The following is a 27,295-nucleotide window of genomic DNA, read 5'->3' on the forward strand; positions in this document are numbered from 1 at the left end:
ATAAATTTCAGGGCACTGATTTTATAGCTGAACCCATTTCTCTTTTTCCAGTTGTGTAGAGCTCCTCAGGTTTGGCCCCATTTATTACACGTGGGAGGGCAGACATTTTGCTGTAAGAATCATTTATCTCCTGTCTTCCTCAACAAATGTTTTTTAGAAAACTTTTGCACAAACACTGTGTCTTTTGCAAAAGTACGTTTACTAAAAAGATGAGGGCAAGTACCTTAGACATTTCTAACACACACAGAGTTCTCTCTTCCATGGGCGTGCAGTGGGTTGAGAGACCAAAACATTTGCCCTTCCCCCAAGGCTCTTCTTTTCTATGACTGTGATTTACTGCACTCCCCATTAATCTTAGTGTCTGAAACCAGCCCAAATGCTCCTCCTCCAAATCAGACACAACCCACGTAGATCAACATCCTGTACAAACCATGGCAACTCATGCAGGTTCTGTCTCAGTCACTGGTAAACAGCAGTGCTGATGATGACAGGACTCTTTGGCTTTTCAAGCCATAAACTTAGCTCAAGAATTTTGATTCATAGCTGGATACAAAATACTGTGTGAACGTTGATTAGCAGGTGGTCCCATCAGGTAGATGAATTGCTTACACTTTCTCCATAGTTATTCACAGTTCATTTTCCCTTCAGAATTTTTTGGTAAAAGCTTGGAGCTCTAACGTGTTTGGGTTTTAGATTCTGGAAGGAATGCAGTGGAATTTTTTGGCACTCTCTCTTGAGTGATTTATGTACTGCTCCCATTGGATAATTTGTTTTACGCATGTGTGACAGGGCTGGTGCTGGACTTCTGCTTTGGAAACGTTTGTTTCAAATTTGCATGTGGCGGCCTTTCTGGACCTTGCAGCTTTACGTGTGCATGAAGAAATCCTTCCCCGGGAGACATTTACACTGTGTCCTGAGGGAAAATATCCTGAGATCTTTCTACTTTTTTCAGTGGGACGAATCGTGAAGAAGCAAGGAGTAGAAACATTGATTTTAAGATTGGCAGGGAAAATACCCAGCTAAAATAACTTGGAAATATGTTGGAATTTCTTTCGGGAACATGATGTATAGAGGAACGATAATTAAAACAAGAGTCCCTGAGGCCTCCAGTAAGCCTCAAAGCAGCAAGCTCTGCTAAGGCGTCTGGTTAGAGTCTCTCTTTGATGATGGTAGATGACTAGTGACTCTTCCACTTCTGAGAAGGAGCATTGCCCTCGTTAAGCACAACAGGGATGGCAAACAAATCATCTCCATCGCCCTGAAGGTAGTAGTGTTGAAGTCTCAGCCCTCTTGAAATAACTCCTGTCAGGCCATCCTCTAGGACAGTGGCAAACTAGCTAGATTCATAAAGATGAGCATCACTCACGATGTCCTAGAACTGAGAATAGGAAGATGGTAGAGATATTTTGCTGGGACGTAGACAAGCTATTGCCTCTATTCCATGTGCCAGCCCTGTCAGTGCATAAGATGATGTAGTCTCAATCTTTCATCATGAGTTGGGAACCAGGCAGGGTGAAGGGTCAAGGTTACCTTGCAATATTCAGAATACTGGTGCTTATAGGAGTCACGTCTGGCAACATGGTTTGTCAGCAGGAACCTTGGATTCACACAGAAGAATGAGCCTGACTCATTGATATCTTTCTTAATTAGGGTAACAAATGATTTTGTAGTGGTCAGTCACCATGCTTGGTGCCATGAAAGAGAAAAAATACCCAGATCCACCTTAATAAAGGCAAAGATTAATCTGGGTGTTCTGCAAAAGGGCATGTGTCAATTAAGGTCCATGAGGCAGACAGATGATGCATTAAAAAGAGTTTGACCAAAGAGTTTAATGAAGAAACAAGGCTAAGGGAGGCATCAGGGGATGTTGAAATGCTAGGGGAAAGTGCCAACACAAACCCGTCACCACTTGAGCCTGAAAAGACACAGGGAAGGAGTGGCATTGCTGGAGCCTAGAGAGTTAAAGCAATGGAGCAATGGAAAGGGCACAAGTCTTTTTCCCACAGACAGTGAAGGCACTGCCAGACTGCTGTAGATTGGGAGAAGTCTTCTGCAGGTGCCATTTGTTAGCCCAAACTCAGGGAAGCCCTGGGCCAGGGTGCCCTAGAGATGCCATCTGTAGCAGGCACACTCCTTAGGCAGAGAGCAGAACAGAGAAGAGTAGGTTTGGATCTGGGCATGAGGAGGAGGCAAACAAAAAGTAATTTTTGGCACAGGCACCTAAAAATGAAATAAGCCTCTCCTTTGTATAAGGTTGTAACCAAAGCTTATCGAGGGGTGAATCACTTTCGTTCTGTATAGGGTCACTTATGTGATTCCTTCCCTTCACCACCCCTCCCCCATCACATATGCTACTCTATTATCTTTGTAAATGTAGGGCAAATAGGACTTTTTTTTTTTTTTTGCTAGGAAGAGGGGAGAATGATATGGAAACTTACTGTTGCCAGAAATATCTTGGACACCAAGTAAACCTTGGTAGGAGAATGTTGGTTTCCAGAGAGGACATGGACAAAAGGACTGGATGCCTCCCAAAGGGGAGCTAACCAAGAGGACAGGAGGTAACTGGGCTGGTGACAAAGGCTGAAAACAGTACTTCCTAGAGGCTTCTCTACAAGAGCTGATTTCTGTACTATGAGTAGCTGATATAGAAGACTTTCCAGATCTAGCTGATTAGAGCCAGCAATATGCTTGATGAACAATGGCTGAGTGTGGGAATGTGAATCAGAAAGAGTCTTGCTCTTGGCACCTAATGCAAGTCCTTGCTGGGACCTAAACTAGCAAGGGTATCCCAGCGACAATGGACAAACACTCATCAAACTGGCATAACCTGTCTCCAGCTACAAGCACAAGTGGAATCAAGAAATAACAGCCATTGTGAGCTGACCAGACTCTGGTTCTCCCTCCACTACATGTGCACCCAAAGCTGGAGAAGAGGCCCATTGTCTCAGCTCTAAAAAGCCTACAAGATTTACACAGAGAAGAACACAAGAAGGTCAACAAATGTGTATTGGGTGCCAGAGGATTTGGAGGTGGGAGAGTGTTGTGGATGGTCACGGAAGACTCATGGAGGTTGGGACTGGAGCTGAGCCCAACAGGATGAAGGCTCTTCAGGGAGGCAGAGGAAAATGTTAGGAGAAAGTCACATTCCAAGCAAAGGTTCCCTCAGTGGGAATGCATAAGACATGCTGGGAAGATGGTGAGTAACTCATCTGTCTGGAGAAGAGTGCGCTGAGCACGCCTGAGCTGGAAGAGGTGATGAAAGCAGTATTTAAAGAAAATCATTCTGGCCGTAGGGTGCCAGATGGATTGCACTGGGGAGAAACTGGAGGTATGGAGACAAGTTAGGAAAACTATTCTAGTTAGGAAATAGTTCAGGCATGAAGTGATGGGGGCTCAGGCTACAGTTATGACAGTGGGAATGGCAGGACAGGGCAGACTCAAGAGGCATTAGTCAGGGATGATTAACAGGCCTTGGTGACTAACTGAAAGTAGAGGGGGGAGCTGAGGAGAGGAGGAACCAATGATGAACATGAGGTCTGCAGCCTTAGTGACTCAGAAAATGATGGTGTTATAAAGAGATATGGCAAATTAGCTAGGAGTGGGGCACAAGGCTAATAATTCAATGAAGTAACTATAATGAACTTAAGATTTTAGTAAATTGTTTGGGATGATATTCATTGGAGATAGTCTTCTGCAGAAAACACTTCACATAGGCTCAAGAGCTCATGAAATGTCACTATTGTCCACCATTTCCCCAAATCTAAAACCCAAGAATCATCTTCATCAATTCTTTTTCCATTATTCCCCAAATCAGTCTTCAAATTCTATTAATTTTACTTTTATTATCTCTCAAATCTGCCTACTTTCTCCAAACCCATACTCTTTACCTCAGTTTAGACCACAATCATTTTTCACCTAGATTTCGGCAATTATTTCCCAAACCGCGTCCTGTCCCTCCAGTCACTTTCCACAAAGAAGCCAGAATGTTCTTTCTAAATAAAAAAATCTGATCCTGCCACCTGCTGATGACACACCTCTGGTGGTTCCCTTGGGAGAGAGCCTTCAAAAAACAATAATCTTACAGCTGGCACCTATTTCATTCCTTGCCCTCATCTCTCATCATCTCATGTCTCACATTCTATGTCCCAACCATATTGAGTTACTTACATTTCTTGAATGTGCCATGCTCTCTCTCACTTCCAACCTTCCACATGATGGCCCTTCTCTGTTTAAAATATCTTGCTTCTTTCACATTGCATCATTCTTGACATTACATGTCAAAATATCCCTGCTTCAGGTAGCCTTTGCTGACTTCATAAGGCCGATCTAGGTAACTCTTTTTTGTTTCCTCAATATTTTATTCATCCCTCTATAACAGCTTATATCACTGTGTAGAGTTCATTCCTTATTTACTTATCTGACTCCCATTCTAGATCTATGTGCCTACCTACAAGAAAACATTTGTTTAATGAATGAATAAATAAAGCAAAAGAAACATGGTTCTGTTGGTATTTAAATCAATTCAACAAACTGGCATGAAGTACCTACTATTTGCCATGTGCTATGCTGGAGGTTGAAAATACAATGGAGAATACACTTCTCTAAACAAGAAATGCACAATCTACTATTTTAGAGTCAGTGAGAAGTTAGAAAATACATTGCACGATGAGTGTTTACTAATACTGAAATCAAACACTGAAATGGAAAAAGCCCATACTTTAAACTCAGGCTGAGGTTCAAATTTGTTCTCCAATTTTCATATGGCCTTGAACAAAATGCTAGCCTGTTAAGCCCCAGTCCTTTCATCTATAATGAGGCTATAAATCCTATTTTAGATCTTATTGTGATTAAATAGCAACTCCTGGGGCACCTGGATGGCTCAGTCAGTGAGTGTGGGACTCTTGATTTTGGCTCAGGTCATGATCCCAAGGTGGCTGGATCGAGCCCTGTGTCAGGCTCTATGCTGAGCATGGAGCTTGCTTGGGATTCTCTCTCTCTCTCTCTCTCTCTCTCTCTCTCTCTCTCTCTCCCTCCCTCCTTCCCTCCCTCCCTCTGCCCCCCTCCCCCACTTGCCCTCTCTGTCTCTAAAATAAAAAATATTCAAAAATTTTTAAAAATGTTTAAATAACAACATCTGGGCATCATACAGTAGATGTTCAATAAATGTTACTCCCTGCCCATTCTATGTATTACTATTGTATTTGTGCTTTCATGTATTTGAAACTTAAGGTATCTTTGGATATATCTTATTAAAATATAATAATGAGCAAGGTGTGGGGATTTAGGCAGAATTTAATCCCTGAAAGGGGTTCAGATTTTTCCTGAGGACTTTTGTTAGGAAAGAAGGAAAAGGTCTCTGAGATAGGGGGTAACACTGTTGGAGAAGACAGAAGGGTCCAGAAATTGAGACAAGGATACTGAGACTGTTTCTCCAGCTTTGCAATGGACATGCAGAGGAAGGAGAACTGGGGTTTGACCAGCATGACATTGGCCTACCCACTTGAAAACCACTTATAGCTCAAAAGTCTACAATGTTTTCCAGCCAATACTGTTCCATTCACAGCTCCAACACGTTTTCTCCTTCCACCCAGTCCAAAAGGACATCAGTGTGACTCTCTCCATCAGTCACAGCAACAGCAGAACAAGGGCTGAAGTTGCAGCCTTGCCTCCGGCCAACTATCTACCTTCACAGTATCTTTTTTTTTCTTTTTCTCATCCATCAGCTAGTTTTCTGCCACTCAATGATTGGCAATTTGAGATCTGGGCTAAATTACACCGGGGCAGGGTTTTAACATAGTGTTCGATTGTATCCTATGAGTGACACTAGCAAAAGTTGGCTACAAAATAATAAAATGACAATGGGGGGAAAAAACAGATGAAACCAAAATTACAGCAAAAGTAAATGAAGACAGAAAGGAAGAATGTTGGACTGTATTTGTAGATGACATGAAAATCCCAAAGAATCTATATAACAACTAGTAGAATTAATATGTAAATTTAGCAAGTATACAAACTCGAAGTATACAAAATTAATACCCAAAACCTAATTGTCTTCTATATGCTAGAAGTAAATAATTGGCAAGTTAAATTTAAAAAATTCTACTTGTAAGAGTACCTAAAAACAATAACAAAAAAATACTTAAGAATATATTTAACAAAAGACATGAGAACTCCTCATTGAAAACCACAAAATATTGCTGAAAGAAATTAAGGAAGGATCACAAAAGTGGAGAAATAAACCATGTTTGTAAATTTATTGGAAGATTCCAATTCATGGTTTGTTGGAATTCATAAGTTCATTGAAAGATTCCATTATTAAAATATCAATTCTACCCAAATCGATTTATAGATTCAAAGCAATCCCCATCAAAATTCCATCAGGCATTTTCACTGAAAATGACAAGCTGGTTCTAAATTTTATTTGGAAATTTGATGGCTCTAGAACAGACAAAACAATTTTGAAGAAGATGGAACTCGATAGTGTAAGTAGAACTTATACCATCTACAAAAATCAAGATGGTATAATATTGAGATAAGGATAAACACAAGGAACAATGAAGTAGAATAGAGTCCACAAAAACCATGAGCTATATAAAAGAAAACATCAATAAATTAGACTTTATCGAGATAAAAATTTTGCTCTCTGAAAGACATAGCTGGGAAAATGAAAAGACAATCAAAAGAATGGGGAAAATGTTCCCAAGGAACCTGTATTCAGACTATGTAAATAACTCTTACAACTCAATAATTAGAAGAAAAGCAACCCAATGAAAAATGGGTAAAAGATTTGAATAGACACTTCACTAATGACAGTATACAAATTGCCCAAAAAGATTTAAAACGCGTTGGTCATCAGGGAAATGGAAATTAAAACTCCAGTGAGGTACCATCAGACATCCATCAGAGTGACTAATTAAAAAGATTGACAATACCAAATGCTAGTGAGGATGTTGAGCAACTAGAACTCTTATACATCCCTGGTGGGAATGGAATATGGTTCAATAACTTCGAAAAAAGTTTGGTAATTTCTTAAAAAGTTAAACATATGACCCAGACATTCCACTCCCAAGTATTTATACAAAAGAAGTGAAAACATATGTCCACACAAAGACTTGTATGCAAATATTTATAGCAGTTTTATGCACAATAACCAAAAATTGAAACAATCCAGATGTTCACCAACAGGTGATGGATAAACAAAAAGAGATGCATTTATACAATGGGATATTAGTCAACAATAAAAAGAAACAAACTACTAATATACATAACAAAATGAATGAATGTCAAAACCATTATGTTGAGTGTATGACACCAGACCTAAGAGTATGATTCTATTTATATAAAAGCCTAAAAAAAAAAAAAAAAAAGCTGTGACATAAAAAAATAGCTCAGTGTTGAATGGGTCCAAAGGTGGAAGGGGAAGGATGGACAGAAAAGGAACAAGAAGAAATTTTGGAGGGTGATAGAAATATTCTCTACCTTGACCAGGCAGTGGCTTCACAGGTATATGCACTGGGTTGTGTGCTTTAATGAATGCAGTATTGTACATAAATGATATTTCAGTAAAGTTGATTTTATTTTTTTATTATTATTATTTTTAATTTCCTTAATGTTTATTCCTTTTTGAGCGACAGAGTGCAAGCAGGGGTGGGGCAGAGAGAGAGGGAAACACAGAATCCGAAGCAGGCTCCAGGCTCTGAGCTGTCAGTACGGAGCCCGACGCGGCCTCGAACTCACAAACTGTGAGATCGTGACCTGAGCCAAAGTCAGATGCTTAACTGACTGAGCCACCCAGGCGCCCCAGTAAAGTTGATTTTAAAACAAAGGAAGGCTAGCCCAATACTCTATCCCTTCATATAAATACATCTCCTCATGCAACTACTGAAAACTCGAATTTTCAAAATAACATCATTTCCCTCACCAGCCTCATATAACGAGGGACCTGTTCCATGTCAGTTTCCCTTCCCTTCCTCTCATAAGCCCACACTCCACTCCATATGCCATTCTATTCATAAAATAAAAACATGAAGGTCCCTCTCAACAAATGCAATATCTTCAGGCTCTCCTGCAAGAACAAAACCAACACAAACAACATGTGCATGTGGTATCCTTTTCCCCAAACATCCATTTACATGGGGAGCTACATAGGGAGGCAAGTGATGTAGTTACAGGTGATAACTAATGGTTGGAAAGGCAGGAATAAAGAATGGTAGAAATGTAATCATTAATCTGTGGTCATACATAAATCAGGCCACTTCGGGGTGAACTATTGAGGAGGAAGATAACCATTTTCAATCAGCTGAATCAACGCTCGGTTATGTGGCTTCACAGGCATCCCTCACACCCTCACAGCTAGATCATCTGCTACACGGAAGGCCAGCTAAATGTTTGTTTCCTTCAGTCTAGTGAGTATTTTCTTCTGGTGGGGAATCCTCAAAGCTGCAATTATTTAGCCTGATCCATTAATTTGCTATGATCCCAAAGCTAGTCACAGTAATTCCTCCTGATCCCAAGAAGGTATGTCTAGCATCTAGAAAAGCTTTCTGGTATTGTTCACATACCCAGTCCTATTACTCTGACCAGCTGATGATTGGTATTTATGTAGGGTCTGAGCTATGCTACTTTTAGGTGTCAACAGTTTTTGCTGACTCAGAGAAGCATCCCTGCAGTTGAAGTGGGGGCCTTGTTAACCCCTGTCTCCCACTGAAGCCCAGCTGGTATTGCTTCTCAGCTAGGGCATTGGAATCCTGAAATTTTGTTGAATATGATCATAACATATTTAATTCCTACCAGTTGCCCTCTGGTCAGAAAACATAATTAAAGGGTCTGCAGATGGTCTGGCAAGGTTTCCAGAAGCAGTAGAAACCAACAGCTGACTGCACAGCTATATGAAACTAAAAACTGTTTCAAGATATGTACCATATGCACACATATGAATTCCTTAGGGAACATGGTGAGCTCTTTGCATTACACGGGTATTAGATGCTGTGGGAAATGACTAAGGGACAATTAGAGAAATACATTAAAAAGGAAAAGAAACACAAATCAAAATCTTAACCTAGGATAGTTAGTTCCCAGACTTAGTAGGATATACTTTGGATAAAACAAAACAAAAAACAACAAATGCAAGACATAAAACTCAAAGAGGACTATTCAGGGAGAATGAGTAAAAATGGCGAGAGCTCTTTTCCAGAATCCCTAGGACGTATTAGATATCTTCTTTTAAATTAGAAACAGATAAAATTAGCCTTTTTACGATAGTCAATAGCCTTTATTAAAATAGGAAGTCCAGCATTATCATTTTCATTTTATGAGTTTTATAGAATTTCATATTAGAGTAGGAGCAGGGAGAATGATCCTTATACCCGTTAAAGAAATTAGTGATAAGAGGTTAGACCAGAGGAGAAATGAAGGATCAAAGAGAATCTTTGAAAAGACAGCGAAATATTTGAATACATTCATGGACTGTGACAACAACAATTGAGATGCATTGGGGTAGATGATCTTTAATGTCCCTTCACAAAGGGTTGCTTCATATGTTTTCTTGAACAGATTTAAGGTGTTCTGTAAAGGATGCCAAGGAAACCTGTCTACTGGCTGTTTGGCCAAAACTTCATTTAAAAAAATTCAGAGATGAGTCCTGTACAATTTTAGACTCTGTTTGTCTTCAGTCTCTCCAACACAGATCAAAACTGAAGATCTTCCCACTGGTTTTCTGAATACTGGGGCAAAGTAGTGTTCGGTCTGAATGCACATGGTTAGGATTTTTTAGGCTCAGCTTTCTTCCTGGGTTTACGACCCGTTAGGGAACCTCTTCTTTTAGTTGCATAAGCCAAGGTGACCCTCTAATGAACCAGGGTTTGCACAAGCCTAGTTTTTACACACTTCCAATGATCTCTGTCCTAGGGTCAGAGAAGGATTGCTCTTGTTCTGAGTTAGCCTGACACTGATAGCAGATATGGAAAGGCCTTCCCTTGGCATCCCAGGCAACGCTGGGGTTTTAGAGTACTCATTGATCATGCTCTGACCTTCTCTGAGTTCAGAAACAAATCAGTAAGAGACATGAGAGGGGTCAAGATGGGACCACTGAGAGTGGCAAAGAATGGTTCCCTTAGCTAAGGAATTGTCAGTGCAAGTTCTCCTTTGGTTCAGGTTTGATTCCAAAAGACATTTCTCTAAGTGAAAGTTAATATTAAACTAGAGTTCTGAGAGTGCACTAAAACTTTTAAACACTGTAACCTGAAGCTGTCTCTCTAGGGCAACAGAGTTGAAATCCATACCCTAGCCCAAGATCTTTGACTTAAACCATTTTAAAGGACCAACATCACACCTTTTAATACTCCCTGTTATCATTAGTTCCACTCAAAATCACATTTCCTACAGGTTCTTTGCACATTGTTAAATATTCAAAAAAATATAGACACGTTTTTCTTTTTTCAAAGTTGCATTTTATTATTACTTTTTTATTTTAGAGAGAGAATGTGCACATGAGTGGAGGAGAGGAGCAGAGGGAGAAGGGGGGAGTGGAGAGAGAGAATTGTAAGCAGGCTCCAGACTCAACGCAGAGTCTGACACAGAACTCAATCCCACCACCCTGGGATCATGACCTGAGCCAAAATCAAGAGCCCAACGCTAAACTGACTAAGTTACTCAGGCTCCCCAATGTGATTTTCTTAAGTGAGCACATTTTTCAAGGGTCTTGGGTCTCACTTCAGGTTATATAATAAGTGGGTGTGGAGCAGTAGAAGAATGACATAGCATTCATAGGTCGCTTTAAAGAATGAATGCCTTAGAGTTTGTTCCCACCTTTTTTTCTTGGATTTTGGTATCTGGCTCTTTTTTGCAGTGACACTTCCAATCTTGTGTCTCAAGTTACAGTTCTATTTCTGCTCCTATGTCAGTATCTGACACAGAAATGGCACTCAGTAAAGGATGGTTGAATAAATTATTATTGAACAAATGATTATTGAATAAATGAGTTTCCAACCCTAAAACAACAAATTAAATACTTTCTTTTTAAATTTATTTTATTTTATTTTATTTTATTTTATTTTATTTTATTTTATTTTATTTTTGTAATTTACATCCAAATTAGTTAGCATATAGTGCAACAACAATTTCAGGAGTAGATTCCTTAATGCCCCTTACCCATTTGGCCCACCCCCCTCCCACAACCCCTCCAGTAACCTTCTGTTTGTTCTCCATGTTTAAGAGTCTCTTCTGTTTTGTCCCCCTCCCTGTTTTTATATTATTTTTGTTTCCCTTCCCTTATGTTCATCTGTTTCGTCTCTTAAAGTCCTCATATGAGTGAAGTCATATGATATTTGTCTTTCTCTGACTAATTTCGCTTAGCATAATACCCTCTAGTTCCATCCACATAGTTGCAAATGGCAAGATTTCATTCTTTTTGATTGCCAAGTAATACTCCATTGTGTGTGTGTGTGTGTGTGTGTGTGTGTGTGTGTGTGTGTGTATACATATACACACCACATCTTCTTTATCCATTCATCCATCAGTGGACATTTGGGCTCTTTCCATACTTTGGCTGTTGTTGATAGTGCTGCTATAAACATTGGGGTGCATGTGTCCCTTTGAAGCAGCACACCTGTATCCCTTGGATAAATGCCTAGTAGTGCAATTGCTGGGTCATAGGGTAGTTCTATTTTTAGTTTTTGAGGAACCTCCATACTGTTTTCCAGAGTGACTGCACCAGCTTGCATTCCCACAAATTAAATACTTTGTATGTCCAAGTTGCTGTGAAATAGAAAGATGAAAACCCTCACACCTGGTAGGAGAACCTTTGGGCAGTGTTTTTTTCATTGGACTAATTTTTCACGTTTAAATGCTTTCTTTTTTCCAGAAATACCTGGACTTCATTGTTGACTTTTCTTTAGAGTGTTCTCAGGCAGGTTTCTTCCAAAGTCCAAGCCTTTTCTCAAATAGTCACTACAAACTCTTATGCATACCTCAGAACCTTTTTAAGGAACTTGTGCACAGCTCAAGATTTGAAGACTGTTCAGTTTTACTTACTCCGTTTTACTTAGTTGCTATTCAATTTTACTTAGTTACAACTCAAATTTATTTAGTTAGGTCGAGAAAGTTAAATAGCTACTTGTTCTCTCAGTAAAAATAAAACAAAAACAAAAACTCCATAGACTCCCCCCACCCCCATCTTTACTCTCAGGAGGTGATAAAGCAGTGTGAAATTAGAGAACCCATGACAAATGGGATATCGGATCAGGTAGTGCTTAACTACTAAGTACCCAGGATTTTTTTTTTCACTGTTCTATCATATCACCCAAAGAAGGAAGAGAACTTTGAATGCTCTTCCTGTGAATAATTAATGATTGATTTGCTATGCTTGGAATGTGTAATGGAGTGAATTCCAGAGAATGTGCCTATCCTTGGTGGTGGGCAAGAGAAAATGCACGGATCTTTCTCAAGAAAATAGCTCTGATTGGATATTTTGCTAATGATCGTGAGTACCGTCATAGGTTTAAATCCTGCTCTGAAATTCAACCCAAAGTAACAACTCTATTTTAATAGATAGGCAAAGATACAGACTAAGAAAATACTACCTTATCAAGTGTGTATTCATAAAAACAACATATCTGCCTCTGCAGGAGTAGTCTTTGGCAATAATTCTCATTCTCTCTCTGATGTTCATTAGATTATATGAACTTGGATGAATCAATAGACTGTAAAATAACTCAAAAAGCTGTTTTCAAGATTAAATAAATTCAAAGATGTCAGACATTTAGCATTGTGTCTGGAATAGCAAAGCTGTTCCTTAATTGATGGTTTTCTTTCTTTTCTCTCTTCTCCATATGTAGCATTTTAAACATATTTTGTACACCACTTGGAATTCTATATAAGCTTTGGGAAATAGACTTTAATATGGACGCTTTAGGAGCACTATGAAAGAATTTACCCCAGTTATAAACCCCATTTACATGGTTAACAAGAGCGTATCACGTTGTGTAAAAACCAGGGCCAATGTTCTTTTGTAGGTCTTGAGGCTAGTTAAGTATTCTCTGCACTGAAACACATTGCTCCGTTTCATGTGATCAGTGATCAGAGGTTACAACAAGTATGTAGAGCACTTTAAGAATCTTGAGAAGTCATGGGCACCAAAAGAAATTATTGTCTGTATTACCTTCCTTCAAATAGTGCACTTAGAATGAAAGTACATCTGGATGGATTCCAACAAGGGGGAAAAAAAACCTGTGAAATGAGGATTCTGTCAACTCGTCTAGGAATTTTGTGTGTATACTAAATGGAACTTTGTGCCACATACTTGGCACGAAAAACTGAAGTGTATAATGGAAAAAAGAAAAAGGATTCTTCAGACTTTTTTTTTTTTCCCTGGGAAGAAAGGGATGCAATTGTGTACTTTCAAAGTTCTAATCACGCTGGTTAAATGATAACATTTTTAAAGGGCTATGTTGGGACCAATGTGGATGTCTCTGGTTTTGGTCAAGACTTATGTACAAGATTATTTAAAAGAACTGCTTCCTAATATTGTGAAGTATTCCCCAGTCCTTCAAACCGGTCCACAAGCCAAGAATCCATCCATGTGTTGATGACATTCAAAGGAAAGGAATATCCTAGATGTGATGGTTGGGGATGACACTCAGTAGCCTCCATATTTATTTCTAACCTTCATTACTTACATCCTGCCTCCCACCAAGAAGAGTAAAAAGGCCTGAAATTTGCATCCCAGCCTCCCTTTGGGCTAGTGCATGGGCCTGTGACCCAATTCTGGCCAGTGATTTTGAAGAAGTACTCTGGGGGTAGAAATCACCAGGAAAGATTTTTCCTCTGGTTAAAAAGATATGTACAACACAAAACTGCTCTTTCTTTTCTACTCTGAAGGTAATTATGTGAAGACATAATGGAGATATGTAATGTAATGTGAAGACATAATTACAAATGGAGATGCACCAGCCACTTTATAATCAGAGAAACAAACCTGAAAGGGAAGGCCAACACACCCAGGATGACATCCCAGCAGAAGAATGACAGGAACACTGGGTCCTTGATCACCTCATTTTCGTTCTGGACCTCTTGTTAAGTAAATCCATAAATATCTTTATCACTTGTACTATTTAATTGAGGTATGCTTTACTTGTGGCCTAAAGCACAATTGATATACTAGTTCTTGCCAGAGGATGAAAAAGTATTCCAATCAAGGCTGATCAAGCTTTAAAAAAGAATAAAAGACTCTCTGTGTGATATGACTAAAAATCTACTGAAACAGATACCCCTCCCATTTTACATTCTTCATCCAAAATTCTCACTAATAGAGACTTGATGATATACATTCACTACACAAATTTTGACTTCCTTTTATGCGTAGCACTTGTCCGATAAATGTAAATACTAAAACGTATTCATCATTTATCTGAAATTCAAATTTAATCGAATGTCCTGTGTTTGTATTTGTGAATCTGGCAACATGTGCCATGCCTTATGGCAGGCTCTCCATAATTCAAAGAATGCATCTCCTTCAGAGCCTTTAGCTGATTCTAATGTGTGATCTGGGTAGAAGTCCACTGCCTTAGAAACTCTCTCTTTCAACTCCACATTCTACACACCAAGAATCTGAAGCCTGAAGAGATCCTGGGATTTCCCCAAAGGCACAAAGCTGCGCACAGGCAAAGGTGGAAATGGGACCCACATTTCAGGATTTTTGCTAGTACCCCTTTTTTTTCAGTTGCCTTTTCACTCCTGCTCCTAAAGTCTCTTGGTTTTAAAATGAACTGGGGAACTAACGAACTAACGCTGTTTGACTCAGTAGAGGGAAGGAAGCTTATCATATAAAAGGTTTAATTTCCTTTGATGAGGAAGAGGAATGCATCTTAGTCACTTTCTTACACAGAAGAGCATTTTGGATAAGAAAACAAAGAATTGTGGAGAAAGAAAATCCTGTTCAAATCCATAGAAATACTTTCTTAAAAAGAAAATTTGCCAAATATTCTTTCATATAGGTGATATACATGTTTGCATATATATAGATATATCTCATATGTATATATACATGTCATGCATACATTTATATGTCAGATATATATACAGCTTATTACATGGAGCTCATATAGGTGATATGTAATTCAAAGTTACACAATGGCTTGCTGTATTTTGCAGCTATCACTGCAGAAATCTTCCCTCTGTTTCTTCACAGGTATCCTTGCTAACATTTTGATCAAAACTGCTAAGTCCCTAGCTTCTGTAAACAATGAGCTTTACTTGGAATTTATTTAAAGATTATCATGGTGACTTGCCCATGGAAGAGCCATTATTTTTTTTTTTCCAATGGGCAACACAGAATTTAAAGCTCTTTGGATAAACTGCTGTGTATCACATTTCCAATTCCTAGACCTTCAGAACAGAAGGCTCAAAGTTTTGTCTAGAAACTTTTCCTTTTTAGCTAATCCAATTCTTTCATTTTGCACTGTTAGTCCAAATGATGCGATTCTGTCACTAGAGAAGACAGAGGCCAAATTAAGTCAATTCTCTGTAGAAGATCTTAATCTAACATACATTGCTTATCAATCTGCTTTTCTCGTGTTTCTTGGAAGTCAAATCCAATTATCCCAAATGCAAATAATAAGGCAAATTTCACTTTATTAAAAAATCATCCCAAACACATTCTTACAGTATCAGACTTAATTTAAAAAAAAAAAAATACATGAAATTTCAGAATAGGATAGGTTCAGATGATTTTTGGAATTCCTTATAAGGGAATGTGACCCCAAATCTCAGTTCTTTAGGTCAAAGCATCCTCAACCACTACATCCAATTATGATGCACTTAGACTTTGAGGTCTATCAAGTTAACCATCCAAGTGGTTCCATCTGTTTTCATGGAACGTCCAGATAGGAGAGAAGCACAGAGTACCATATCACAAATAACAACTTTCTATTTCAAGTGACTCTACCACAGCCAGGGAGTCATGAAAACCAAAAGAAGCTCCTATTGGAAATAAAGAAATAATTTTTTTAAAAAGATTGAGCACATCAGCTTCAACCTTTCCAATTATTTATTCAGCATTTTAAGTGATTCTTCTCTGCTCCACTTCCTAGCTACCTACATTTTGGTCTCTTTCTAAAATTCAAACCTATTCTCCACAGATAAAACTTGTCACCTCTGAGAAGAGTCAACATTTATTTTATTGCATACATTCTGTTATGCTTGTCGATTTTTCTATGAATCACATTACCTTTTAGTCTCACCTGTGAGAATATTATTCCATAAGAATTTCTGTAATTGAAATGTTAAACTTACACCCTCGAGACTTCTACCTGCAGGATGGTGGATCCTGTCTCACCTGTCTGGACATGTACTGAGCTGAGGTCACACTTACGCAAATGACATTCCAAACATTCTTCTCCCACTAAATTAAAAGGGGCAGTTCAAGCTTCTCTCTCTCCCATTGGTTAGGGATTCTGACACAGGGACTCAGAAAGCTCGGCAGTCCTAAAAATGGAGCTATTGTTAGCCACATGACCTGTGTGAGGGCATGAATCCTTCTCTCCTACCTCCTGCCCCACTGCCCCTTAGTCAGCACTAATCACGATTCAACACTTGAAAACTAGGCAACTGACTGAAAATGTTCTACTTGAACTTTGATTGATTTCAGAAGGGTGGCATGTCTTAAAATGTTGACCATTTACTGATTAACTGAGAAGACAGAATTCCCCCAAACTGTAGCTAGTCTGAAGCTAAAATCTTAACACAGAAAAACTGAATAAGGAAACATACTCTCGTAAGATCCCTGCCATCTATTAACTTTTCTATTAGATCTTGGCTGTAGATAAATGCGATTACTATACATTATGTCTTTGAGGAATTTCTTCTTCCCCAAGACTCCTTGCCATTGGTAATTGGTTCCTTCCTTATCAGACATGTCCCTATATCAAAATCATAAAATAATTGCTGATGAAAGGTCTATTGTTTCAGAGTTGTAAAGCCATCCCTTTCATACCTATTAGGCAATCTTCTCAAGCATGTGATAATAACAATAAAGTATGACTGAGGACAAGACATGAGCTGTGCTTACAGCCAATGGTATAAGTGTGTCTAATGGAGATAGTATTTCCATCCATGATTCCAAACAGCACCCATATACCACTCTCTTTTACTCTGAACAGTATGAGCTGCCAGCTTGGAGGTATTCTTTCTTTCTCAAAAGAGTAGAAAAATAAAAGTGTTTTGTTCTTTAATACACTATAGGAGTGAATAAAGGTATACTGGAGGAGGTGGGGATGTGTGGAGAGGATAAATCAAAGTATAGAGAAAACAGTAGAATAAAACAGAAAAGCCAGTGTTTGTTTAGAATGGGTAAATGCTACTCTCAGAGGCCCGAGGTAAAAGTCCCAGCTGCACATTCAGTTACTTTCTGTCACAAGAATTAATAAGAATGAACATAATAATTAATAATCATCATAATATTTGTTATAATTACTATCTAAATTCCATCGATCTAAGTGTTCTATTGTCAAAAGCAAGCCCAAATTGATGACAGAATAAGTATCCTTCTCTGAGTTAAACCTAAAATTATTTTGGCATTGTCAAACTACTCAGCTTCTTTTCAAATCCATGTTTAATCCAAAAAAAAAAAAAAAAAGTAAAAGAAAAAAAAAATCCATGTTTAATCCTGTCATTGATATACTTATCTAAGCTCTTTTGGAATCCACTTATCTCACAAAGAGTTCAGGTAATTCAATTGACAACAAAGATATGTTTAGCTTTTTTGATAAAAATTTCTCACTGATATTTTGTTGTTCTCAGAGTGTATGTATACTGTCCATTTGCCATAGCTGAATTATTTTCCTTACAGAGATGATTAGTTTCAAGTGAGAGCTAAACATTGTCTCTAGATAGCTTTATGTTGCTGCTACCTTTAGTTTATATTCAAACAAAAGGAACAAATAACTTTCCTAAAGATAGTGCTACTATCACTAACTTCCATTTACTAATATCTTTCCTTAACTAATTAGTATTTAACTGGTGAATAAATACCTAGTTAAAACAATTACAATAGGCTCATAATGCCATCTAGTGGACAATATTCAAAATATCGTCCCATGGGCCATTTTCTTTCTATCCTTCAAAATGTCATCATTATTCTTGAAGAAGTAATCCAAACTACTAGCTAAGAATTATTGGTTAGTATCGCTGAACCCTCAGACAGAGCCATGATAGCATTTCCAACACTGGTGAAGTCTTAGGGAAAATTAACTTACCATCTTGTGTGCCTCCGCTCCTTATCTGTTCAAAGGATGGAGCCAATGCCACTGGGAAAAAGGAGAGTTGCCCCAGTAGTAATTCAATGTACTGAGTTCATCCTCAGTAACAGTATCTTAGGTAGCTCCTGCTTCCCATCTGGAAGATAAAAGCATAATCTCTGTTGGCTTGAATATAAATTATATATATAACTTTTTTATATAAAAATTTTACAATTTCATCTAATCTTAACAGCTACTTTGTGAATATGGGGGAATGTACTCATATTACACTTGAAGGAATTAAAGTTATTGAAAAGTGGGGCGCTTGGGTGGCTCAGTCAGTTAAGGTTCTGATTCTTGATTTGGCTCAGGTCATGATCTCATGGCTTGTGGGTTCAAGCCCCGCCATCAGGCTCTGTGCTGGCAGTGCAGAGCCTGCTTGGGACTCTTTCTCTCTCTCCCTCTCTCTCTGCCCCTCCCCTGCTCATGATCTCTCTCTCTCTCTCTCTCTAAAAATAGATAAATAAACATTAAAAAAAATTGTAAATAAAGTTAATGAAAAGTAAGTGACTTGACCAGAGTCAAATACCTACAGAAAGCTCAAATTCAATCACAGATTTTCAAAATCTCAATGACTCTTTCAATAAGCCAGCAGTATATTAGAAGAGTGGCTTTTTATGACAAAGGAGACCTTTTCTCAGAAATGAAGGTTAAATACATACTTATCTATTAACGTGATTGATTCACAACTTTAGCAGATACAAAAGGAAAAATATGTGGTTATCTCAACAGATGCTTAAAAAGCATTTGATCAAATCCAACTCACATTCTCAATGATAACAGAAGTCTTAAAAGGTAGGAAGAGAATGCTTCCATAGCTTGATAAAGATTACATATAAGAATCCTACCATTATCGTCATATTTAATGGTGAAACATCATAATTCTTTCCAATTACATTCAGTAGTAAGGCTAGTGTTTCTGCTATTATTGCTTTAATTCATCAATGTACTTGAAGCCTGAGGCTATGCCATAAGACAAGATAAAGATATAATATATTGGTTGTTTGCCATGAAAACCCAAAAGAATTTTAAAAAATCAGAATTTATAAAATAGTTATGAAACAGTGCCAAATGCAAGGTAAACATAAAGTAATAACCTTCCTATACAATTAGAAAATGTAATAGGAAAAAAAAAAACAATGACATGTACAACAGGAAAATAAAAACACACAGAAAGCAAATAAAACAAAGTGAACAAACTGAAAATACTTAGAGTAAACCAAATGAGAAATGTGCAAGGTTTATATAAATAAGAGTTGATTTTATTGAACGCTTTTTTAGCATCTATTGATATGATTATATATTTTTTTTAATTTTGGATTTGCTTATGCAAATGTAGGGAAGTTTTATGACTATATACAATTTTGAAATTGAATACCATATAAATTTTACAAGAAACAGACTGAGAAAAGTATTTGCAACTATTTAGTTCAAATATAATTTCTTCAAAGAAGCCACCTTTCATATCCCTATCTTCATGATATTTCTTCATTATTCCCTATTAATTATTATTCTCATTATTCAGAATCTTACTTTGGAATAATACGTTAATTACTGTGATCATTCTGTTAATTTTTCAGTCAATCTCTCCTCCTTTAGGAAAATATGAGTTCCATGAAAACATGAATCCTGTTTTTCTCACCAAGCACATATTTTAGAAAATAGCGGGCTCAATAAGTGTTCGTTAAGTGAATAAATGAAAATAAATCTATGTAGAACAATTACAATTAAGAAGAAAAAATAAAGAACTCCACAAGCATATGAAAAGACTATGAACATGTAATTCCTAGAAGAAGGATATCAACCAATAAACCCATGAAAAATTTTTGTCTCAATATAAGAGAAATAACATTTTTAGATCTCTTCATTTCTTTCCTGGCATCTCATGATCCCAGAAAAGGGACTGGTCAGGCAAATGACAATGTTGTAGAAAGGAAGTGAATTACCATGTAAAGAAAACAGTCAGATAAGAAGAGAAATGGAATGGAATGCCCATTTTTGCCATTCCCATGTGGTAAGGCAGGAGTAGACTAGACAGGAGGAAGCAAGCCCCAGAAAAGTATGTTATACTGAAATCCTATTGAAATCCCAGAAGTCATAATGCTAGTTTAGCTGAAAAGCAGAACTAAAGCAGAAGAGCTTTTGTGTCCCATACACAATTTGGAAATCTATATATGGTGGTAATAAGGGCAGGTCAAGTGTAATGAGGAATATTTTCTCACAAGGCAATATTGCTTGATCATATCAGAGTTCAAATAGTTACAGAGATAGAGACAGAGAAACAGAGCACCAGAGTTACAACACTGAATTACCCTCTGATCCCATGAGACTAGGAAATCTTACAGATGTGCTGACATAGTTGTAAAAGGTTGTTGATAAGGCATGTTGGAGATCTTGATGGTATGGGTTGGAGTTGTTGTGGCCAGAAGGGAGTTCTGGGTTGCAAGGCAACAACCCAGGGCAGGGATCTCTTGGGGGATCTCAGAAAACCTCGGGAATATTGATTAAGTTCCAGGCAGAGCTGTGGTGGGGCTGAATTATCTGTGAAGAAGTACAGACCATGACAAAATCAAGAAAACAGACTACATGCATTCATGAGTTGCCAAATTCATCCTCAGTCCATGAGTCAGAGTAGTCAGTCCGAAGCAGAGATCAATGAGAATTTAGAAGATAATGCAAGGGTCCAGAGACCTTTCTCTCCACTACTGTGAGGTTAGGTAAGCCTATCTCTGTAGCTTTTATTTACGGAAAACTATCTTTCGTCAGAGAAGGGGAAAGAGGAAAAATAGCCCTGCTAGAGACTTAACATTTTAATTTCCCAGATAACTGTTACCTAAAATTAGAATGTCTTCAACCAGAAAATACATTAATTTGCAAATTTGAGTTAGGTTTCTCATAAGGAACATAAAATATGTTATAGAAAATAAAGGAGTATAAAGAGAAGTGACATTATTATATTATATTTCACCCAGCAGATTGGCAAAGATGAAAAAGATTGTTATTATTTGTTGTTGGTTAAAGTGCAAAGAAACAGGTAATCTAAAATACTCAGTTGGAAGTAATGTACATTGCAAAGTGTTTCTGAGGGCAGTTTGACACTATTGACCCCAATTTAAATAATATACCCCACATCCAGCAATTCCATTTCTGGATATCAAATTCAATTATTAGAAAATCTACATTAGAAAATCTACAAATTAAGATTAGAAAATCTTAAATTGAATTAGATAATAAGACTAACTTATTGGCACAATCAAGGACAAGTCCACAGATAGTTCAGGCTTCAGGCAGGGTACAATCAAGACTCTAAAATTGTTTCCTTCCAAGTACCAGCTTTCTATTTGTTCTGGTGTTCCTAATCTTCAAAAAATGGCTACAAGCAGAAACCAGGATTACCAGCTTCTTCATTTACATCCAGGGGAGAGAAAGTGTTTCTCCATTCAAAAAGGAACAAAAAAAAAATTTTTTTTAAGTTTATTTTGAGAGAGACAAAGATAGCACAAATGGGGAGGGTCAGAAGGGGAGATAGAGAATCCCAAGAAGGCTCAACGCTGCCAGCATGGAGCCTGATGCAGGGTTCAAACTCATGAAACTATGAGATCATGATCTGAGCCGAAACCAAGAGTCAGATGCTTAACTGACTGACCCATTCAGGTGCCCCAAAAAAGAATAAAATTCTTGACCCTACTCCACTTGGACCATTTTAGGCTACATACGTGTCTCAGTAGCAATCATTTAGCATAAGAAAAGGAGGATCCTGATAGGCTAAGCCAAATTAAAACTGACCCAAAGGGTTAGAAGTAGAGTCAACCCTACCAATAATACATGGCTGCTATAAAAAGTACATTTGAATATGTACCTACATGTGAATAGTGGGATGCTATTTTGAGATATTAAGCTATTTTCCCCCATTGTTTCTGTACCCCACTGACCTTCTCCCTGCCTAGGCTGCTAGGGCATCTCATCTTCACTGCCACAAGGGAGGAACGATGTGACAGAGCACAGGCTAAAAGAGTGAAATCTTCTTGGCTTTTGAGTTCAGAAGATTTGGTGGAACATGATTAGTTAGAGAAATATTCCTCCTGAAGTGGGAGAATAGAAGTATCAGAGAAACGAGGTAACCAGGTTACCTATTCGTTGAGACAAGAACCTTTCGCCACATCAGAGCTGAAGGAGAGAGGAGAACAGAAATGATAGACACTCTAGCAATAACTGAGGAATTCAAGAGCAGAGTAATCCTGGTCTACTTTCTACAGACCTTCCCAAGTAGTTCCCAAGGCAAGTCCACTGAACTCCCCCTGATTCAAGAGGGTGCTGGAAATGCTTGGGTGGTAAAGGGCCTTAAGGAACTCCACCTGAGTTCCTGCTGCATCCCAAGGGATGCTCAGGAATTGTGGAATGATTTTAAATCTGCTTTTGAGGAATGCAGGAGTACCTAAGACAGACCCAGATCTGGAGAGGCCTAGCTGTCAGTAACAGTAATCCTTATAAATAAGGATTAGATGGAGCATGGATATCTTTGGATGGAGGTCCTTATAGGTCCCCATAATGTAGTACCTGGGATCCTCTGTGGAACCTACATACACCTCAAGAAAAGGTGTCAAGAAAATGTGGAATTAAAAAAAGAATGTTTCTGCCATCCTAAAAACCACAACCCATTAAGTTCAGTTATAGAAAAAAAAAATGTATGGGGCACTTGGGTGGCTCAGTCGGTTGAGCGTCCGACTTCGGCTCAGATAATAATCTCACGGTTCCTGAGTTTGAGCCCCGCAACGGGCTCTGTGCTGACAGCTCAGAGCCTGGAGCCCGCTTCAGATTCTGTGTCCCCCTCTTTCTCTGCCCCACCCCTGCTTGTGCTCTGTCTCTGTCTTTCAAAAATGAATAAACATCAAAAAAATTTAAAAAAAAAATGGACACTTCATGGAGTGAGACTCACACCTGCTACTTATGCATGTGAATGAACATGCAAATGATCGGATAAAGTTCTGGACAGATAAATGAACAAAGGTTTACAGAGGCGGGGATGTCTCATATAATTGTACCATTCACATAGATATTTTGATTCTGTATTATTCTATATTAATGAGAAATAGTATAATATAGATGTTAAGAGTTCCAGCTCTGGGGACAGTTTGGGCAAGTTCCTTAACTTCTTTGTACCCTGGTTTCCTAAGCAAAATGCAAATAATAATATTATCTATCTCATGGAATTATTATAAGTATTAAATACATGTAAAGCTCTTTCTTAAATACTTAACATATAACAAGTACTCAACAATGTTTTTATTATTTTGCATTTTGATGAAAATGTATTTGTATGTTACTTGTATCAATTTTTAAATGATCTTATAATAAAACCAAAAAGAAAATTAACGACCCAAAGTAGAATATTGAAGATACCAATGCAAAGTAATACACAAATGGTATCAAATATATAGCTGGCCCTTATGTTAAGAGGACAAGAATGTGTCAATGAGGATACTTAGATTTGCTGTGATTAGAGAGAATTTCAGAAGGGTATAGAATTTGGATTGAGTCTTGAAGATTAGGTAGGATTTGGATTCGGGTGAAACATGTTTTATTGTTAAAAGAATGTGGCTGGTGAAGAAAGAGGTCCAAATGTCAAAGTTGTGTTTGGGAGATGGATGTCAATTGTTTGTAGTGAATGTTTTTAGATACTAGCTTGAGTTTACTGTTGGAAGAGTAGATTCTGCTAGATCACTCACTGAAAGTATATATCCAGAAGATTAGATAGATGATACATACATACATACATACATACATACATACATACATACATAGATACACAGGTATTCTGGAGGTGATGCGTGAGCCACTGATGGTCTTTGAGCAGTGTTTACCAAGAATAATCAGCAGTTGGGGCACCTGGGTGGCTCAGTCACTTAAGCATCTGACTTTAGCGCAGGTCATGATCTTGCTGTTCATGAGTTCAAGCCCCACGCTGGGTTCTGTGCTGACAGCTCAGAGCCTGGAACCTGCTTCAGATTCTGTGTCGCCCTCTCTCTCTGCCCCTCCCCCACTTACCCTCTGTCTCTCGCTCAAGAATAAACACTAAAAAAAAATTTTTTTTTTAAAGAATGATCAGCAGTGAAGCAGCAATGGCTCAGAAGTGAGCAGACATGGGTCTAGAAGGAACTTTATCAAGCTTGAAGACGAAGCACATGGTTTCTATTAACATAAGAATAAAAACAAAGGCAGAAGTCCATTTTCTTCAGAAAAAAACAACAAAAAAATTAAATCTCTATTGACTCTCCATGCCCAGGATCTCTGTGCCAATGTCTGTTTGTGGGTGGGCTCTTCTTGTAAGGGCTCCTGATGGCTTCCGTCTTTGTCTGTGTTCTCTCTCTCCCTCAAGACAGGGACTGTGTCTACTGTTGACAGGTCACCATTTCACTTAACGTCCTGCCCAAACTGGACACACAATAACTCTGAAGGCCTTACTGACTTAAAACCCAGTGAAATAATGTGGGGATTTGAAATGTAGTTTTACCTTAGTAGATCTTTTACCCTGGGTCTCACGCCTTTTGATTTTATCCAGGTTCCCAGGACCTTGTTTTCATTTGCTATCAGAGGTGATAACCTCACTGTTAGTTCTTCTGTATTTACTCCAAAGTATAACTGAAAAGCTGAACAATAACCTATAGGAAGAAGGGATGCAACAAATCTCACAGATGGCTGGGCTCACAAATTGAAATTGTATTCAGAAAGGGAATATTTGAGTATAATTGTCTGTTCCTTGGGAAGAACAGTAAGGACTCATATAAACTCACTTTGCATGGTTACTTTTGGAAAACATAAACCAAGCCAAGTGGATACTGTGCAATTGCTTTAGTATTTAATATTGTATTTAATATGATCTAAAAAAAATTTTTTTAGTGTCTTATTTATTCTTGAGAGAGACAGAGACAGAGCACAGGGGAGGGGTAGAGAGAGGGAGACACAGAATCTGAAGCAGGTTTCAGGCTCTGAGCTGTCAGCACAGAGCCCGACAGGCAGGACTCAAACTCATGAGCCTGTGAGACCATGAACTGAGCTGAAGCCAGACGCTTAACCAACTGAGCCACCCAGGCACCCCTATTTAATATGATTTTAGTACATTAATAATGCTCGTTTATTAAAAAGTTTTGAAAAGACAACCAAGAAAAAGAAACCATAATATTAGTAACCATAATACAACCATTATTAACATGTTGTTATATATCCTTTCAGAATTTTTATGCATAATTTTGCAAAAAGAAAAGTATACATAACTTATACTATTTATATTCTCCTCTTTAGACTACTTTTGCCACTTCAAATAGGTGAAGACCTTTCAAATATTATTATTCTTTAAAATTGCAGTGTATGGGCACCTGGGTGGCTCAGTTGGTTGAGCATCCAACTTTGGCTCAGGTCATGATCTCACGGTTCATGAGTTCAAGCCCCGCGTCGGGCTCTGTGCTGACAGCTCAGAGCCTGGAACCTGCTTTGGATTCTGTGTCTCCCTCTCTCTCTGCCCCCCCCCCCCCGTTTACACCCTGTCTCTGTCTCTGTCTCTGTCTCTCTCTAAAAAATAAAATAAACATTAGAAAAAAAACTTAAAAAAATAAATAATAACTGCAGTGTAATTTATTATCCCTCTAAATAAATCTTTCTGGCAAATACACAATTATTCCTAATTTTTCATTTGTAGGCAAAATATACATTGAACATTTTTTTGTGTGAAGGTGTTCACACTTGTTAAAATATATGCCTGAGGTAGATACTTCAAAATCAGAATTACTGAACCCATGGCATACATATTTTATAGCTTATACCTAGAAAGGTTATACCAATTAGCAGTGCCAACAACACTATGTGAGAGTCATTTTGTTGATGTCAGGGCTGCTCTATGCAGAATTTATGGATATTCCTACACGCTGCCTTCACAATGTCTAGTCAACTGGGACTCTGGAATAAGCCAGTGATTTTTTACTCTTGTATATGAAACGCAACCACCTATGAATTTCCTCTCTTCTTCCTTCCATTCTAAATACAGACAACTTCAACAAACTCCCAGGCTACTTAGGATCCCTAACTGAAGTTTTGAGCCGTGGCAGAAGATGGCTTCCAAAGATGGCCGCCAGCAATTCCTCCCCTCATTCTGCGCATGTGCCACACCTACCATACAAAGGTAGAATCTACTTCCCCTGCTCTTGTATCTGGGGTAACTTTGTGACTTGCTTTGACCAGTAGAATGTGGTAGAAGTAGCACTGTGAGTTCTAGGTCTTGGCTATAGAGGCCTGGCAGTTTGTACCCGCCCTCTTGGAACTGGGAGTCACCATACAGAGAGACTTGGCTATCCTGAAGGAGAAAGGGGAGATTGCAGCCTTCTAGACATCTCAGTGTTCCCTACCAAGACGTGTGTGCAAAGCTTTCTTGGATATTCCAGTGCCAACCAAGCTCTCATCTGAAATCAGCCTCATGGGTGATCCCAGCAGACACCATATAGATCAGAAAAACAATCTAACTGAGCATAACCAAGCATGGAATTGTGGGAAATGAGAAAATATTGTTATTTCAAATCATTAAGTCTTGGGGTGGTTGTTACATGGCAATAGGTAATTGAAACACCGGTTATCAGTAATTTTAAAAGCTATAGATTTGACTTGCATGCATAGCTGTGGAAAAGATTACTACACTCCTACTTTAATGTCTATTGCTAATTATTTTCTTAGTAATAGACCCCCTGCTTTTTAGCGGTTTATATGGCTATCCAGAATAAAAAGTATATTCCCCAGTCTTCCTTGTGTCCAGGGTGACAATGTGACTAAGTTCTAGCCAAGAAACATAAGCAGAATTATCATGTGGGACTTGTAAAGAAGTTTCTTAAGTATCTTTAAAGGGAGGGGTACATTCTTCTCTCTTCCTTGCTTCAATATTTTTTTTTCCTGCTTGCTGGAATACTAAAATAATGACTGAGGCTCAAGCACCATGTGAGACCCTAAGGCACATAAAAATGCTG

The 27,295-nt window shown here is 38.2% G+C and overlaps 2 long non-coding RNA genes across 3 annotated transcripts in view; one reads left to right on the plus strand and one right to left on the minus strand.

Annotated features, from left to right (window-relative positions):
* The window catches only part of LOC106966596 (uncharacterized), a 235,219-nt gene that overhangs the window by 104,215 nt on the left and 103,709 nt on the right, over nt 1-27,295 (minus strand). For both annotated transcript variants that reach the window (XR_008295925.1, XR_008295926.1), the window contains exon 4: nt 18,249-18,387. This is a non-coding gene — a long non-coding RNA (uncharacterized LOC106966596). The remainder of the gene's footprint in view (nt 1-18,248; nt 18,388-27,295) is intronic.
* LOC113604679 (uncharacterized) lies at nt 12,388-27,247 on the plus strand. Its single transcript, XR_003426692.2, has 3 exons — nt 12,388-12,478; nt 13,876-14,074; nt 26,329-27,247. It is a non-coding gene; the product is annotated as an uncharacterized LOC113604679 (long non-coding RNA).

Source organism: Acinonyx jubatus, chromosome B1 (genome assembly GCF_027475565.1).
Source record: "Acinonyx jubatus isolate Ajub_Pintada_27869175 chromosome B1, VMU_Ajub_asm_v1.0, whole genome shotgun sequence".
Classification (NCBI taxonomy): domain Eukaryota; kingdom Metazoa; phylum Chordata; class Mammalia; order Carnivora; family Felidae; genus Acinonyx; species Acinonyx jubatus.